A 17,425-nucleotide genomic window follows, 5' to 3' on the forward strand; every position below is an offset into this window, starting at 1 on the left:
ATCGTATCAAATCATCGTTAGGTATCATCGTTCCGTATCATTCGTCGTATGCAAGTCCGTTTTTCGTATGCATTACGTCAAACAATTTCGCACTATCTATATACATTTGGTACAATATTTCAATTGATATCTCTGATCTGAATAGTGAGATTTTTTACGGAGAGTGAGTATGAATGTCTTCAGATCTCTTGTGAAGATTTCTCTCGAGAAAAATCGCGGTGCAAATTGCGAGGGAAAACTTTTTCGACAGAGAGGTGTCGTTACTCGGAACGATCTAATTTGCGTAGTCGAGTTCCATCGACTCGGGTTTGATTTTAATCGGTCGATTAACGAGCTCCGTGCGAGCGCTTCTTTCTAGCTGATCGTTAACACCGAGTATAAAACGCAACTTGTTTGTTGCCTCGCGAGAAACCCGACGCTTTAAAGAACAATGGGTGAGAGCGAGGGAAACTTGTTCCGTAATTCCAGCTAAGAGAATACATTTAATTAGAGTAAATTCCGAGGGAAGAAGAGACATTCGAAGAAAGGGGAATTGGACGCCTTAACAAGAAAGGGTGTATTCCTCGACGTCATCAGTCGCCATAAAATGCACACCCTCTTAGTTTACGTTTGAGGGTGTTCCTTAACTCCTTTAAATTACCTACAATGCGTTATCGTCTTAAAGCGTCAATTAGCCGCGTCGGAAGTTACGGAAAACCAACGCTGCATAGGTGCAATCTCCCACCGCGAATTGTATTCTATTCTGCAAACTCGTTTACGAGACGTGATACAAGGAACGTGTCCCAGAATCTGTATGCACTTTATATCGAACTTTCATCTATCGATCAATCGCTATTACAAAGGTTTACGAAAGTCTGTGCATTCTTGATTTTCGCCGTTCGATGTGTACTGCCAATTTCTACGGCATGGAAAGAGTTAAGAAGTAGCGAGGCAACGGAACGTTTCATGGAACAAAGATTTGGAGATTGAATTCGATGCAGTTTAATGGGTTGCAAGTTTTCCAATCGGCAAAAGCAACTATGGCTGTCACCGGCCAGGAACTGGCTTCGATTCTCGACTGGAATCAAACGAAGTTGGAGATCAATAATTGAATTGCGGCCGTGCATCAAAACACGGGGGGAACAAGCTCGTTCCGGTGCCGGATGCAGACCCATAGCTCATGCAGGCCGCGAGTGCACTCGAGCCTCCATTAATATCGTCGCGTCTCTGACACTGGCGTCCTATGAAGCTCGCGGAACCGGAAGCGTCTGTGCGATTCCGCGTGTCACCGGAAATTGTTCTACTCGTGATCGTCACGCACTTTCACTTAACTCAGGCGTATGAAGGATAAGGGGTCCTGCTTCTTAGGAAGAGAGTCACTGCGGTGAAAGAAATCAGAATGAATTGATTCGTTTTGTCGCAGCAAGTGAAATCAGTGGGAAAAGTTGAGTGACTGTTTCCTGTTTTTATTTATAAACTGGAAGCAACCAATTCCGTATGACAGACGAGTTTCTTCAATTCACGATCGAAAGACTTCTAAAGTTTGACTTTGAATCGACAAGAGTGACGTAATAACGAGAAAATTGGCAGTTACCAGTTGAAAGAACTGTCTGTCGTGATCAAAGGGCAAGCAGGAAAAGCGAAGGGAAAGCATCCGGTTCGGGGCACGCGTGGCGCGTCGTCTGGGCTCTTTTCGGGTTTTGTCTGGGACGCTTGCGTCGGTTCCCTCGTAGTACGCGCCGGCGTTGCTCCGGGCAACCGATGGGGATGAATTCTACGCGACGCCCGGCGTCGAGTTTCCTCTCGTAGCGGGTGGGGCTGTTAGTCACCCTCAGTGCGCTCCACGACGCCGAACTGACCACGTACAACCCGGCGAAACGCGATATCTTGAGATAACACGTAGGTCGCGACCCAATCGTCTTTTGGTATCGATCATCGATCACCCGGTGATCGTTTAACTCAATAGTGCAGTGATCGGTCATTGAGATTTCGCGACGATTCTTACTCTGTCCACGACGATCACGCGGTATCAGTGATTATTGTAATTGAAATTTCTGTAATTATCCTAGTAGAATAACTTTGATCTTTTAGCAAATACGCATTTTAAAACGACTTCTCAAATATTTATCCCTTTAAACAGAATATGTATTGCTTGGTTCAGAGTACGATTTGTAGACGATTTTTATGATCAAGTGGTACTGTACCAAAATTTATTAACGTATCATAAGAAAATTGAACGACATTCACAACTGGACGTTCCATTTTCAGTCTAACACGCGTGAATTGCATCAAAACCGATTTGATTTATAAGAAGATAAATCGAGATGTGTAAAAGTAATTGTAAAAAAGTTGGCGGGTAAATGAAGCCGACGATCTTGGAGAGTGAAAGTTAACTTGGCCGTAACTGGAAATTAAATCGAAGGACCGGCGATAATTCACTTAGCCCGGAGTGAAATGAGAATGGAGTGCGCGTCCGAACGGAATTTTAAAACGAATCACGCCCACTCGTTCACTTTAGATCGTCGTTGATCGAGCAAGGTCGAATCGAATCAAACAGGAAATTAACTCATTTCTTGTTCCACCGTTATAAAAGCTTCGAATAAATCATTTTATCAAACGATTCGTACAATTTGCAAAGTGTCGTCGATTAATTATCGTGTGAACGCGATCGGAAAAATATTTTAGACGATAAAGAGCAAGAAGTGGGTTGATCGATTGCGATTTTTCAGTAATTAGGTGATTGCACGGCCGAGCGAGAATGCGCGTGAACGGAAAATCGGATTAGCAACGGGAAATCGGCGTGCATCGAACGTGCGTGCGTGGTGAGAAGAATCGAGATATCTGATAATTGATCGTGACAGTTACGTATCGCGATCATAACGAAGTTATCTGGGTGTGACAGTGAACGAGTGACGTATATCCGAAGGATCCAATGATCTGTCGTAAGTCAAAGAAACGAAACGGTCGTTGCAGAGTTTTACGATTTGCCAACGAGTCCGTGATGGGAGCCTTATTTTCGAATCGGATCGACGCGTTCACTTTTTTCCTCTTTGTTCAAACTTTGGAGCCCATTAAAACTTGAGCGGTGTCCGCGTGCGTGAAACTCCAGGATTTAATTTACCCTTCTGCCCGGGAATAATCAGGCCACTCGTCTCCCGGGCAACTGTTTTCTCCCTGTTACACATTACAATAGAAGTTCTCCGCGGAAAGAAAAATCGTATTACGAATTTAACTCCGGGAAAATTTATAATTGTCGGATTATTAGACTTGTTATTGAATTACGCTTCGATAAGGGACCATTTAGAAATCTGCAAGTTGTTTGGAAAGTATAGAAATGGGAATTATTGTCAAAGAATCGACGGATTTCCAAAGACGGATTGGGAAAGGAATCGGTTCTTCGTAATGAAAATCCTTGTCGACTTCTGAAAGGAAAGAATGTCCCCGTAATTACTTTTATTCGAAGGCTGACTTCTTTCTTTCGCTATTCTCAGGATAAAGGCACCGGCCATAAATTAAATCCTGTCCGCAAGGCGAATTTATATGGTTTAATTTGGCTGAGCAATACATAGCCGGACCGATAAAACGAAATGAACAACACGAGTCATCTCTTTGACCAATGCTTCGGTTCAATAGCAATTTTATTGAAACAACGTAAATTCGTCTTAACGACTTAAGGTAATTTGCGAACTTGTTAAATTCTCGAGCCGCAACTTCTCGGAAGATACACGCGAGATCTCGTTTCATACTTTGCCCGACTTTGATTTATTCAAAGAGAAAGGGTTGTTCGCAACTTGAATTCGTCTCTTATTAAACCCATTCGCTTAGAGAAACTTTTGCACGAATAGAAAAGTCGCGAAATATTCCGTGCACGGGATTCAATATTGGCTGATCCGGAGACACACCGGGTTGCCGAAAAATGTAATTGGAATCCCCCGGCGATCGACGGATATTACAAGGATTCCAGGAGGTCGGGGAATTCGCGTAGAGAGACGAGTAAATTGGAAAATCGACAACTGGCGTGTGTATTCCGGCGCGGGGACGCGTGCGAGCTGAAATTTGATTAAAAGGTCAAGTAACGAGTTAATTGTACGTGATTAACCGCGCGTTAAACTGGCCACGCCGGCTAGGGAGAGGGCGAAGCTTAACCGAAAGCTCTTCCCATTGTTTGCCCGCTGCGCCATTGTCTTCTCGCTTTCCCCTCGTCCGACATCGATTTCACCACCTCCACGCTTTTTCGAACTTTCCTCTCGCGGCTTCAAGTGAAACTTGTTTCAGACTTTGAAATTGAACCTGCGAATTCACAGATAAAAGTTGGATTTGCATAGTCGTCGCGCTTTTCTTTCTCTCATTCCTCAGAACTGGTTAGAACATTTTTATTTCCCAATGATTCAATCGAATACATTTCACGACGAGAAAAATTGATCTTATTCGATGCCGCGACAAGAAATATGAAATGTGTACATGCAAAGCCTGTCGGATGAAGGGATTGGGTGATGGAATCGCAATTTCCGGGCGCCAGATTTGGATCCTGCTTCGTTTCCCCCTATATAAAACGATCGACTGGAATTTTTAATTAAACCTCTGCGTCGGCGCGAATTCGTTAACCGATCTTTGGAATCCTTCGTTTCATTTGTATCGGAATCGATTCGGTAGAACAAATGAAAGGGGTGAAGCGGAACGAGAGCGAAGTCATTTCTGAAAACGAGCTCGATGAGCCGTGAGCTTGAGATAAGCAACGAAACTCGCGAACCTCCCATGAATGCTGATGGAAGATAGAACAGATGTAATAGCATCAATCAAGTCTTGGCCTTAGCTGAACCCTTTTACTACATGTCTTTTACTATTTATAAAAAAAATAAAAAAATACTATAAAATTGTAAATAATTAATTTATATCGCGTTTTCACGTAGTAACAACAACCACGTTTAACTCTGAAAATACAATACTTAAAAAATTAATATAACTTCGGGTTTAATGTACCTCATAGTTTACACTAGAAGGTTGTTAAATATTTGATTGTTAAATATGAGTGTATCAAAGCGTAGAGGCCGTTTATTTGGTGGCGAGAGGGAATCATTACTGGAAAATCGGGAAAGAAAATAAAAGCGGACTGGTTTCAGCCTGGGGAGATCAAACTCCGGTCTAATGCGAAAGTTCTCCAACGGCATGGTTATGGAGCTCTTCTCCGGTACTATTTACCATTCGCGGAAGGAAAGCGACGAAAGGGAGTTCGATTGTACTAAGTTCGCGTACCTGACCCACATCCCACTATCGTCCGTTCACGGATAAAGTCGAGTTGTTTCAAGCTAAGCTTTAACATCTTAAGACTAAACTTTCAACTCAGCAGGAAATATTTGTTCTCTATTAACCGATCTCTCGAGTGGAAACATGATTAGACATCGTGTACTTTAAGTTTAAGGTTAATTAAAATGTGGTAAGATCGTTCGGATTCATAACAGAATTCTTTGCTAATTATTAATTCCGCATCGATAAATTCTTGATTTAATATCACGATGTAAAAACATATTGCTCAGTTTATACTCGAACGAAAATGTGACAGGACTATTTATTTTTGAGAATTTTTAGCTCGGAGAGAGGGTTTAGATTGCCGGTGATTAAGAAATCGAGGGCAAAAGAGTGAACCTCGGGGGTGAGATTGCAAATAGGGCGAGCAAAAATATTCCTCGCTGCTTTACATCCGGGAAACAAATGCCCAGCGAAATAAAGGAAGATGACAGATAGAAATAACACCCCTCGCCTCGCCTCGAGTGAAACGGACACCGATCTCAGAGAACGTTCCCAGGGGTAGAAACGCATTTCTCGGTCACTTCCTTTTGTTCATTTCTTGTACAAAATACAAATTGCCATTGACGTTATATAACCAATTAAATGACAGTAAAAGGAATTCATTGTTATGTTCATTATCATTATATTGTTTCGTTATTATATATCATTTATAAACGTGACCATTGTGAAAAGGGGTAATTGTTTAGATATTTTGCTTACGAGTCTCAACGAGGACTCCGAAATAAGCAAACAGAGACGAGTTTACCTAGGTGTCGCAAGAAAAGGGAGGTGGAGGATCAAGGGTGGAAGTCGCAGACGGAGAAAGGGGTCGACTCGGGTAAATATTGACCAGAGCTACCCCCAGGACGACTGAATTAACAATTCCATTAAAATCCAGTCGTACCATGTAAAATTTTATTGTGAGTCGTAGTAATTCCGCTGTTTTTCTATTAATAAATCGTTCCATTTTGCATCGGGTTTAAGTATTTACGAGCGGCCCGGCCGTGCCGTGAATGTTTAAGGGAAGAATGCCTCGTTAAACTTTTATATTCGTTTGTTCCGCGCGAATCGCTTTGATTCTTTTTTTTTTTCGACCGTTCAATTTTTTTTCGGATTCCGTCCAATTTTGCGTTTCGAGTTTGCACGACTTTTCGTTAGCCGGAACAACCGGTTTTACTCGCGGCCTTCCGTTGCCAGGACAATTTTGTCAACGCGAGATTTTTGTTCCTAATTGCTTTTCGGCGTCGATATCCCTGTTGCATATATTCGTCTCTATACAAGACTGACAGTATTTCATCTACCATTTTTTTTTTTTTTTTTTTGGTGCTATACATTCAATTCTTTTATAAATCCGCACGATTTAGCACATTACGTGCATTGTTTGTTTCCTGAAAGTATAGTCTTTCTGTAAATATTTATGTATAACTGCAATCCGTTGATAAGTACAGCTATAACAACCGAGAGGTATTGTACGCCATAACGAAAGAGGATTCAAGAGATCTTCCTCTCTAGAGAAAAGACGTCTGTTTGCGATTAGCTGCTTGTTTACCGGCGGTACATTTATTTTACGGATGTCCCCGAAGCATTATTTAATTTTTTACCCTCATCGGTTTCCATGGAACGCGCTGTTGGGATTCAAGCGCCGAATTCCACCGAACCTTTCTGCGTCCGCATCAATTAACGCCGCAACGCATTTCCACTTCGTGTTAGACGTTTTCTTCAAAAGCATCGTATGGCGTGGGTTCGAGGAATTCAATTAAAGCCGAGATTTCCCGGTGGGTCACCGCCGATTTTCTAACCGATTCTCGCTACTTCCCTTTCGCCGATCGTGTCCAATTTCCTAGAAACGGTCCGATTAACAAAAGGAGAAACTTGGCTCGAACTTTTCCGCGAATTTCCCTCCACAAGTTTTTCCTCTGAACGAAGAGCACGTTAACGGGATACGACTGGTAATTTCCAACGGTTCGTTACGATAACGTGTTTCACAGATAAAGTTTACCCTGGCTGTAGAACGATTCCCATAGTAGCCTCAGGACATTTTTCAGTCATTCGAAAGAATGATAAAGAAACAGATGCATTACCTAGGAAAAATATTTTTATTCAAACGTGATATATTACATGTGATAAAAGAACAGTAAATGAAGGCAGACACGAAGGTAATATCATTCGTATTCAATTAATTACATTTTGTAATTATTCTTATTTGCCAAACGTTCTCACTCATCATCATATTAAATTGATCGAAAATGTTTGCCAGGACGGTATAACTTTTTCAAATAGAAAACGAGTACGCGAAACGGTTCGATACTGGTTCGCACCGTATCGTTCCCTATGCATTATCGGTATTCTGCATTCATCATATACATAGAAGTACATTACCCTTCAAAAGTATGTGAACATTTCCTTGGTTGTAATAAACCGTTAGCAATTTTATTCGGTTTTATTACTAACTTAGGAAATATACTAGTCCAGTATTTCATTAAATATTTTACCAATGACAATAACGAGTGATTATCAAAGCCACATTATACTTAAATAAATTATTAAATCAATTTGATTTTTTATTATCGGTAATGATTCGGATTATATATCGCGAAAGATGTTCAAATACTTTTGAACTGTATTGTATATATTCCCGAGGAAAATGCTCGACAAGGTCTGACGACAACGAGGCAATGTAATCTCCCGCTCACGGCTCGCGATATAACGTCGCCGGGCATTGTGTGTGCTCGTTCTTGATCTACGGCTAGCACATGCTTGTTCGATCTCCTTTTTGCGGGTGAAAAAGCCCCGTACAGTCGGAGTTAATAAGAATTTATGCCGCGACGTGTCTCGAGGAAACAGGGCTACGCTTTAAAACTTAATTAAAATTCTGAAATCATGTTGGTTAGCTCGAAAAAAATGTTGCCACGGTATCTCGAGAGTAGCTCCTTTTCACCGAGCGGCTCGCCAACTTCTTCGCAGAGAGCAAACTTCTTCACGGTTTTTAAGCGTTAGTGCCGGCTCGTTAGATCGACGAGTTATTACGTCGTTGTATCGTAACTTCGCTACTGGTTAATGGCGCGTGAGAATGCTTCCCTCGCCGATATTAAAGGCCGACGGTGATTAGGCATCCACGATTTGCAGTTCTTCCGGTTTCCCGAGGAGAGAATATTCAACGTATGGATCATTGAATCGAAAACGTGACAAATTCGATTTAATTCAATTTGATGTCGCTCTCTGCTTTCTAATACGATTCTGCGGAAGGGCAAGAAGAAAGACTGAAAGAGAACGGAAAGCACGACGGCGGCTCTTGTTAGCAGGCACTCCGCGTTAGTCTGGATTACCTCGTGACACTTACTTTGTTGCTTTTTACTTTTTACTCCGTGAGAGTCGCGCTTCCAACAAATTTGAAATTAAGTAAGAGACGTCTCCGTGCAAACCGTGGATGTACGAGGAAATTTTTGTTAGCAGCGAACCGTGAAAACATCACCCGCACTCATACGTAAATCTTACTACACGGTGTAAAACATAATTGTATCAGGTGTTTTAATACCTTGACAGAACGTCCGTCAGACATTTTGCTAGATAATGAACATTTGTGTCTTATTTAAAATTTATGAAACGTGGCGTTGAATGTGATGTGACGAATTGGATATAGGATGTTTTTCTGTTTGAAATTCCATTGGAGAAAAATGTATCCGAGGAAATTCGGTCGGATCGATGCATTTTTCTGGGTTGTGGGAGGCAAACTTCCTGTTTGTTTCAGCCAACTGTCGGCTCCGTAAACACGTCCTAGACCGATCCCGAATCGAGGAGTTTTAAATTGAGACTCGAGCGCAAACTTTCGAGAATTCCGAAAACTGGCGCTGCCTTCTTCTTCTTCTTGCGCCTCGTTAAGGTCGCCACGAAGAAGAAGAAGAAGATGTTTGCACGACGAAGTAACTTTTGAAACGCGGTATTAGCCGCGGACGCGGCGTATGAATAATTTGAGGATTCATGACTCTATTAGCCTACCGGGATATATTCCGTCGGTTCGCGAAATTATTCTTCAGCCACTGTTAAATAATTGATGAACTACGCTCTAACATTTACCAACGGTAAATTTAATGCTCCTCCAGCGATCCTGATCGTTAATTCTCCTCTTCCCTTCTAATCCTCCAAGTAGGCCGCGGTACCATCCCCTACAATCATAACTACGCTGCAGACTTTATCAGTATTTTTGAATCGCAGTCTGGATTTCATTGTTTTACATAAAAAGCATGAAGACGTGCTGGAGGGCTATGAAACAACGAATACCATTATGTTCTGCGGTTTCTAAAGTTTGAAGTACACAATCATTCGAACATTGAACGCACGTACTAAAAATCTTATGAGCCGAGATTCTTCACGATTCTGAAACTCGATTACGAGAGTTGAAGATCGCTTTGACGAGTAGCGGGTACGCGTTCCGCGGGGAGTCCTATTAGCGAAACGTTGAAATTCCATTGGAAACTTGGTTCGACCAAACTCGTTGGACTGCGACAACCCCCTTCCCTGTGGACAACGAAAGGGACACGCGAGCATCGAAACTCTCCCGCAGAATACACTTACCGGGTGTTCCGTAACAAAGATCATTCCCACAAAATCAATTAACGAAATTTCATCGATGACGAATCTCATTTAACATTGAGATCGAACGCGTAATTAAGTCTGTGCAAATTTTCTTCTGCATCGAATTATCAATTTTACTTTGACGAACGAGTACCTGGCATATCGTTACGGGACACCTTATGCGTATTGCAGTTACTATGCGAGGATAACGATAGGTTAATCCAGTTGGCATGAAACTACAGAAACGTGTCTCCTGTACTCTGTACCGTGCGCGATTCTCTTGAACGCTGACGGCGCTTCGAACAATTTGCAAATTTATGCGGCAACGTGCGTCTACCTGGCGTATCGGCTTTTTGCAATTCAAATGGTAATTCGGTACGCTTCGAATATATCGGCCTCATAATTCCCGGGCGAAACGGCGCGGAAAGGGGCTAGGAGAGAGAGAGAGCTTTCTTTCTGATCATTTAAACGCGCCATTTCGCCGCGAATGCTCGCTACGTTCGACGAGTATGACCGCGAGTATCGTGAATATGCATGACATGGATAACCCTAGTTATCAAGGGAAAAACGTGTCTATCCGGGTCACTGGACGATCTACAGACCTATTTCATATTCTTGCATTCGTGTCATCCCTTGTTTCATACTCCCGCTACAACATATTCATCAGGTACGTACTTGTACGTTCGATCAGATGTTTTCTATTGGGAGATAGCTATGTTCTCAAATGAACTGGTTAAGCGACGAGTAAAAGCGAATTCGAAGTGTGCACCGTATCGATTCTTTGTTTCTAATAAAGGAAAAACCGAAAAGAGGTCGAATCGCCACCGAATTCGAGCGCGGATCCCACGGGAATTTTCCGTTTCGGTGAACGAAAAGCCACAGAAGAGGGGACCCGGTCGCGAGTTTCCGATCGGCTTCGTAAAGCCCGGCTCGGTATTTTTGTGGCCGCTTAACTATAATCCCCGTACCAGGGCCAGCGATATAACTGTTGCTCTAACTCTAGCGTATTCGCCATCGGTTGGATATCTCGTAAATTCAGCGACTGCACGCTCTTCCCCCTCACCGACGATAACATCGAGAAACCATTCCATTATCCGGCAGGAAACGTTTCCTCGTCTCGCGAGATTGCATTCAGAAGATGTACGCTTCTTTTTGCCACGATTTACAGTATCGCTAACTGCGCACGAACAGATGCGTTTCCGTTCCGATCTTTCTCTTCTTGGCGCCTTTCAATATTCTTCCTGTCACTTCATTCAACGCTACATCCTTTCCCTGGCTTCTATCGTTCTACACCTAATAAAATATAATAACTAGACTATATCCTCGTGTCGACAGAGAAATCTTTATATGAAATTCGTTCAACACACGAGTAGATACAGAATGTCAAAAGTGAAGTGTATTTTGTTTGAGAACTCTGCACTCTAATAAAATATCTTTCAATGCGATTCGATGAATAGAGAATGGGGAATATATGCATTTTCGAAAATGCAATTCAGATCGCGTTAATTATCCAGTCGTATTGATATTTTAATTGAAACGTCGTCGTGGCGAACGTACGTTAATGGAATAAGCGAGCTCTTTCCTGAGCACTGGAAATAATTCGAAATTTAGTTCGGCCTCGTAGATAAGGCCGGATCCGTAGTTGTTAATCCTAAGTCTTAGCGCGCTGCCTGTGACCCAGTAATTTACAACAAACTCTAATTTAGCTAATACCGACGCGGGACCATACTTTTCGCAACGGTTCGTACTCCCTTTTCGTTCGCCAATCGAACCGATTCTAACTTTTTTAATCTCGAGTTCCCTGTCTCGATTAAATATTATTTAATTCTTTCTCAATTACTTAATGCGGTGTTCTTTAAGGTGGTCGAGTTGCAGCACGTGTCGCGCTTAATATTTAACTCGCGCGCGTAACTTTGGCACGGGGTGAATTCGAGACGCTTCCCTCGAGCAAAGCCATTGACTCGTGGCTCGGTATCAGGAATCTGGTTTAACACAGGTTCCCCCGCACATAGTTTTAGGTGCACGCCAAGTGTCGGGCTCTCGGCTGCGGACGAGATCGGACACCGGTATGCATTTACTAAATGCACATCCCCTCGCTTTAGTCAATTGCTTTGTAACCCTGTTAATTACCAACAAACTCCCCTCCCTTCCAATAATTCTCCCTGCCCGAAATACTATAACTATTACCAACAGATTTTCATTTAAAATAAAATCATTTGGACATTGGAACGTCCATACTTGAAATCCAGAGCAGTTCAGTTATAAAGACACATGAAATTCTGCCAAAAGATTCGATGGAATTGAATCAAGTGAACTCAAAAGGTTTCTTTCTCATCGTTTCGTCTCTGGATTTCACTCCTTTTCAGTTTGCCATCGGATGAAAGGCCTGTCGAGTGATTTACGACTGATCGAAGGAAGATTTAATATCTCCCTCGTATCTTTATAATCCTGACACGTTTTATACTCGGATAATTGTCGAGGATTTAACGGCCCGACGCTAAATCTTTCGTGGATCGTTCCCGCTTTAATTGATGGCCTCTCGTCGCTCGATCAGGAACTTTTAATCGACGCTCGACGTATGTACAATCGCGATGATTGATATTACGTGTTTCTTCTTGCAACAATTAATTTTAAAGCCACAACGCTGTGCGCCCTGATGTAACATAAGAAAACGTATGACCGCTGTACTTGATCATGTTTAGTAAAACTATCGAATCAGTCAAGTAACCGCATCGTCAGAGCGGGCAGAACGCATAATTCAAGTGATTCTTACACTGTAGACGTATACAGATATTATATTGTGGGATAAATGTGACGTTCCCAAACTAAACTATTTTATTTCCTTTATATAACTGCGTTAATTTATTTAAGAAATAGAAATTTAATTTTATAAGCTGTAGTAATGAAGGCTTAGGAAATTCTTACTTAGTATGCATGTCTACCCTGTTTCTCGTTGTAGCGGAATCATTATTGCTAAACATCTGTAAAATGCATAAAACTGAATAAAAATTATTGATAGTTCTATCGTAAGTAATAAGCAAGTGTCTACATACGTTTTGAACAGTGACGTATTCCGTGAGGGACGAGCGATTAAAATTAACGATGAATAGAGTAAGTAATGTTTGGGTGGTGGAAGGTAATGGAGGAGCTACGGAATTTCGTAGTTTCGTAGTTTGGACAAATGATCCACTAAGGAGATGGAGTCTATATTCCATCTAATCTAACTCCGCGTCCGCGTGGCTACCATTACTCAGCGAGTTCCCAGGGTATATAAACGTCGTTCCTCGAAATTACCACCAACGAACTGAGCATCTATCCATTCTATCCCCTTCGACCCATGCTTCCTCGTTACTCGACGATCTGCAACGCTTCTACAAAATTTGTTTACGGTTATTCCGATTTTTAATGATTACACGTATGCACAGGGTAAATCAATAAGAAACGTAATTAATCATTGATTTATTCGAAGTCGTATAATAATTAATTTCATTCGTGATTCGAGATATAAATATCAACTTCTATCATCAAAAAGATTAATTGTTTTATTTTTTGTTGTGTATAAACGTTATAAAAATCCGGTGAATATCGAGGAGACCGAATTTCATTGCAACGAGCCTGTTATTGCTATCGCGACAGGGAAAACCTCGTTTTCGGTCTGTTTCCACGAGTCCCCTGAGAGGGAAAATCGTGCGCGGACAGATAGATGCAGTGTATCGGGGTCGATGAAAAAGCAACGGTTCCTTCTGGCTTTTTCACCCCCGAAATCCAGGCGACACCCCCTCTCGCAGTCGGAACACTCGATTCGGCCCATTATGGTCCTATCTTCTCGTCCTGGAAAAACCTCTCCAGCCATTGTTCGCTCTTCTTTCTCCCTTTTTTACACTGGATAGAGCTTGCGTTTGGCGTGTGATAGATAGCGACTCCATTAAACGGGAAGACGCCTAGCGAGCAAGCCACTGTTCGAGGATTGATCGATTTGCTCGACTAGTATTCACGGTTTTGATTCAAAAAAAGATTCGCCACAGATTACGTGGAAAATAATTAGACTGCTCTACACTAATCTGCAATACACTATTGAATTACTATTGAATTTGGTCTCCCTAAAGAGAGTAATTAACACGTTTTTAAATGCAATCGTTTTTGCAATGTTACTATGTACACGTCGAGATGATGTCGAGAGGATTTAGAATTTAGAGGATCAGCGTAGGATGATATAATCGTGATATGAAACGGTATGTATTTATAGAACGTGCGTTAAACCCGAAATAACCCATCATCCCGATCGAGGAAGCGTGCAAATATTTAACTCAATTATCCAACCCTTTCGCGCCCCCTCCCCCGACTCGACAAACATTTAACGTTGTTTTCAATCATCGTCACGTGCTCACCAGCAGTCGGGTTTCATTTTTGCATTTCCCGATTAATCATCGGGTGCAAATATGCGTGCCGCGATCGCCGGACCGTGGTTATTACAAATTCCACCCTTCAGCCTCGTTTCTAGTATCGACTGCGCCAATTATCTCGTCGCGATTCTAATACGTTATTATAAGACCTCCCTTCATGCCAAATAAAACATTCGTGAAATCCCGTGTATTATGCTTCATATTTTCTGCACATCAAATTTTTGTACAATCGCCATATCTTTTGTGATGTTCATTTATTCGAGATAGAGAATGAATAAGCTGTCAATTATTTCGGTCGGTTATTTGAATGCATATTCCATTTCGCATCCTGATAAAAACAGCAGTCAATTATTTCAGCTGGTTATCTGATCCTACATTCTATTACATGAAAATTGAACGGAAGATAGTCTTGACCGCGTCGCGTTAATTACGTCGACTGGTAGGCACGTAACACCTTGATAGCCAACTGCGATTGGTAATCCAGTCCCTTAACTAACCTCGTTCGGTCTAATGTCGACGATATTAACGAGGCGTCCATTCACCCTTCAGCCCGTCCTGCCAGAATCCAATATCTTGACCGATCCGAACGAAATTTTCCATAAATTAGCCGGTTAAAGTCGAATTTAGGAAGTCGACTCGTGAACTCGGTAACTAGCGTTTAAAAGAACCGTCGGGTGGAGAACAACAGAACAGAACTTGCCGCGATACATCAAACGCACGCGTTTCCGACTTGCTCGAACGGGATGCGGATGGGAATTTAAAGTTTCCCAACGGCTGGAGAAGGATTTATCGCGCTCCCGTGCCGTCGTTCCATTTTTCCGGCGAGGGGGAAAAAACTTTCACGAGTGATTAAAATTTTTCTCCGCTCTTGCCTCCCGGCGTCCCCGAGTCGCGTCTCACGCTTGATTTATCTCCGACAGGATTATTTTATTATTAACGAAAACACTTAACCGCGACTGCAAAAAGGGAAAGAAAGTGGCGATTCTTAAAAGGTAAACGTCACCTTCGATCGTCGATTTACCGCGAAATTGTCTGTTCAATGTGATTATCGTTAGAAGCACTTAATCACATCTAGAGGAAGCAAGTGGCGATTTGAATGAAGCCTGAAATATTGAGTAGCCACTTAAAAACTAAACGGAATCTTGTGAAACTCGATGGCAACCACTTTAATTGCACGCGAAAGTTAGTAAGTAGTAAACGAGTTTTCGAGTAGCTCGGAGGAGATGGTAATTAATGTTCGGTTTCGAAGGGAAGTGCCGCTTTTACTTTTAGTCACCCCGGGTCGATACATAAGACGGCTCGTCGACCTTTGTGCGCCGATCAGTCGCGAGCGGGTAATCAATTAGCTGTTTAATGCACCGGCGGCAAGGTCGATGCCTGGAAAAATTAGGCCGCGTGTCAACTTTCTATTAAAAAACCACGTAATTTTATTAAAACTCGTAATGCTTCATTATAATATTTCAATTGAGATATTCCCTGATAAAATATTTGCCAAGTCTTCTGAAAGGCAATGAAAGTTATAGAGGGGACTGTACTGTGGCTTCTGATTTTGCTCGGTAGTTTCGATTTCCGGGAAAATTGAAACACGAGTTCCGCGACGCGACGCTGGGATCCTATTCAATTTTTCATCCAGAACGGAATACCGAAAATACGCCCACCCCTTATTTTTCACCCCGTTTGTTTTCGCCCCCTCCCTCGAAAACTGAAAATCTCGCAGCGGAAACGAGTTTTTCCTAGCTACGAGATTCTTATTACCCGAGCCTCGCGTTTTCTCTGTATATTTTCCACGTTCCTATAAACACAGGAACGATATCAACCGTGAATCTCTGTTTTTAAATCAAGAAACGCATATTACCTCTTCCCGGCTTGTTCACGAAGAGATTGAAATTCACGAGAAGAGTTGTTTCTGGATATGAAGGAAATCAACGTCGTGCCTTTCTACGTAAAATACATATTTCAAAATCAGATTGAAAGGTGATTCAATTGAGAGTTTCTGCAGTTTTCCTTATTGAATCTGTCGTATCGAGAGTTTGATTGGACAAAGCTGAGGAAATAATTTTTGTCTAACGATTAAATTATAAATAATTGAGGAACTCGGTGAATCTGCACCCTTTCCAATTTCAACCACCGGTCTTGTTTCTCAGTCGAATTTCTTTGCTGAAGAACCAACGAGAATAACGCGAATCGAAGGGGGTTTGAGATCGAGATCGAGAAGGAACGAGATTTATCAAGCTCACTCTTGGGATAAGAGAACGTGACCGCACTACGGGAAACCGATGCTTCGTTACGATTAGAAAGAAACCCCCGCTGGCAAGGTGGAAAACAAAATGATAAGAAAAAAATACAGAAATCAGATAATAATCAAAGAATTTATTAATTAATATTCCTTTTCTAGTGTATCTGCCCAATGAACATTATCTTATAGTAAAGGCATAGAATATTTATTTTAATCAAATCAGTAAACAATTGTTCGGTTCTAATGATAATTCTTATCGTATCTCGTGAAATGCAATACAAGATTCTTGAAAAATCTTGGAAACGAGCAGAGATTCACTCAATTCGCTGGCGGGCCTTTTAGAAGAAATGACAATTCAAGTTTTATTGATTCTCAGGGGCATAATTAGGCACTAACGATCGCTAATTCCCGTCGAATCCAATTTAAATTCCGGGTTCCTGGGGCTCGTCTACCTGTCCCGTCGCATAATCATTCAACTGCTCAGATACCGGTTCTGTAAGTAGATCAAAGTAGTTTCACGCGGCAACTAGTTGGCACGGTGTTCACCAACCGGAAAGTAACTCCCAACGAAGATTACGCGGCTTCTGTGTATAATCGCCATTCGCTTGAATTAAAAGTTCAAAGATGAGCTTCCACATTTTAATATACCCTTTAAAGCTTCCCTTCCTCGACAGAGTAAGTCAATAAAAAGTACCACGTAGTGTAGGAATTCGTTATACGATGGAGATCATTGAATAAATGTATCCTTGCATTTAACAAATTATATTTTCGCCAGGTTTTGAAATCAATGAATGATGAATGATTTTAAGGATATATTGGCTATACAGTCAATCCCAAAAGTTGATGCGCTTTAGAAACGCATTTTTTAAAAAGAAATCAGACGTCCGAAGAACATTGCTAATAATAAACAACAAAAAAAAATTTTGTTATTTTTCCGAGATTTTTCCAA

General features: G+C 41.7%; 1 protein-coding gene and 1 long non-coding RNA gene across 4 annotated transcripts in view; both read left to right on the forward strand.

The window, feature by feature from the left end:
• The window catches only part of LOC108626994 (uncharacterized), a 97,492-nt gene that overhangs the window by 26,175 nt on the left and 53,892 nt on the right, over positions 1-17,425 (forward strand). The gene's annotated exons all lie outside the window — the stretch shown is intronic.
• LOC113464604 (uncharacterized) overlaps positions 1,793-17,425 on the forward strand; it is a 21,452-nt gene continuing 5,819 nt past the window's right edge. The window contains exons 1-2 of one of the 2 annotated variants that reach the window (XR_003389452.1): positions 1,793-1,878; positions 2,709-2,921. This is a non-coding gene — a long non-coding RNA (uncharacterized LOC113464604). The other variant, XR_003389453.1, reaches the window with a different exon arrangement.

The sequence above is a fragment of the Ceratina calcarata genome, unplaced genomic scaffold (genome assembly GCF_001652005.2).
Source record: "Ceratina calcarata isolate Rehan_Ccalc_2016 unplaced genomic scaffold, ASM165200v1 scaffold436.2, whole genome shotgun sequence".
Taxonomy (NCBI): Eukaryota; Metazoa; Arthropoda; class Insecta; order Hymenoptera; family Apidae; genus Ceratina; species Ceratina calcarata.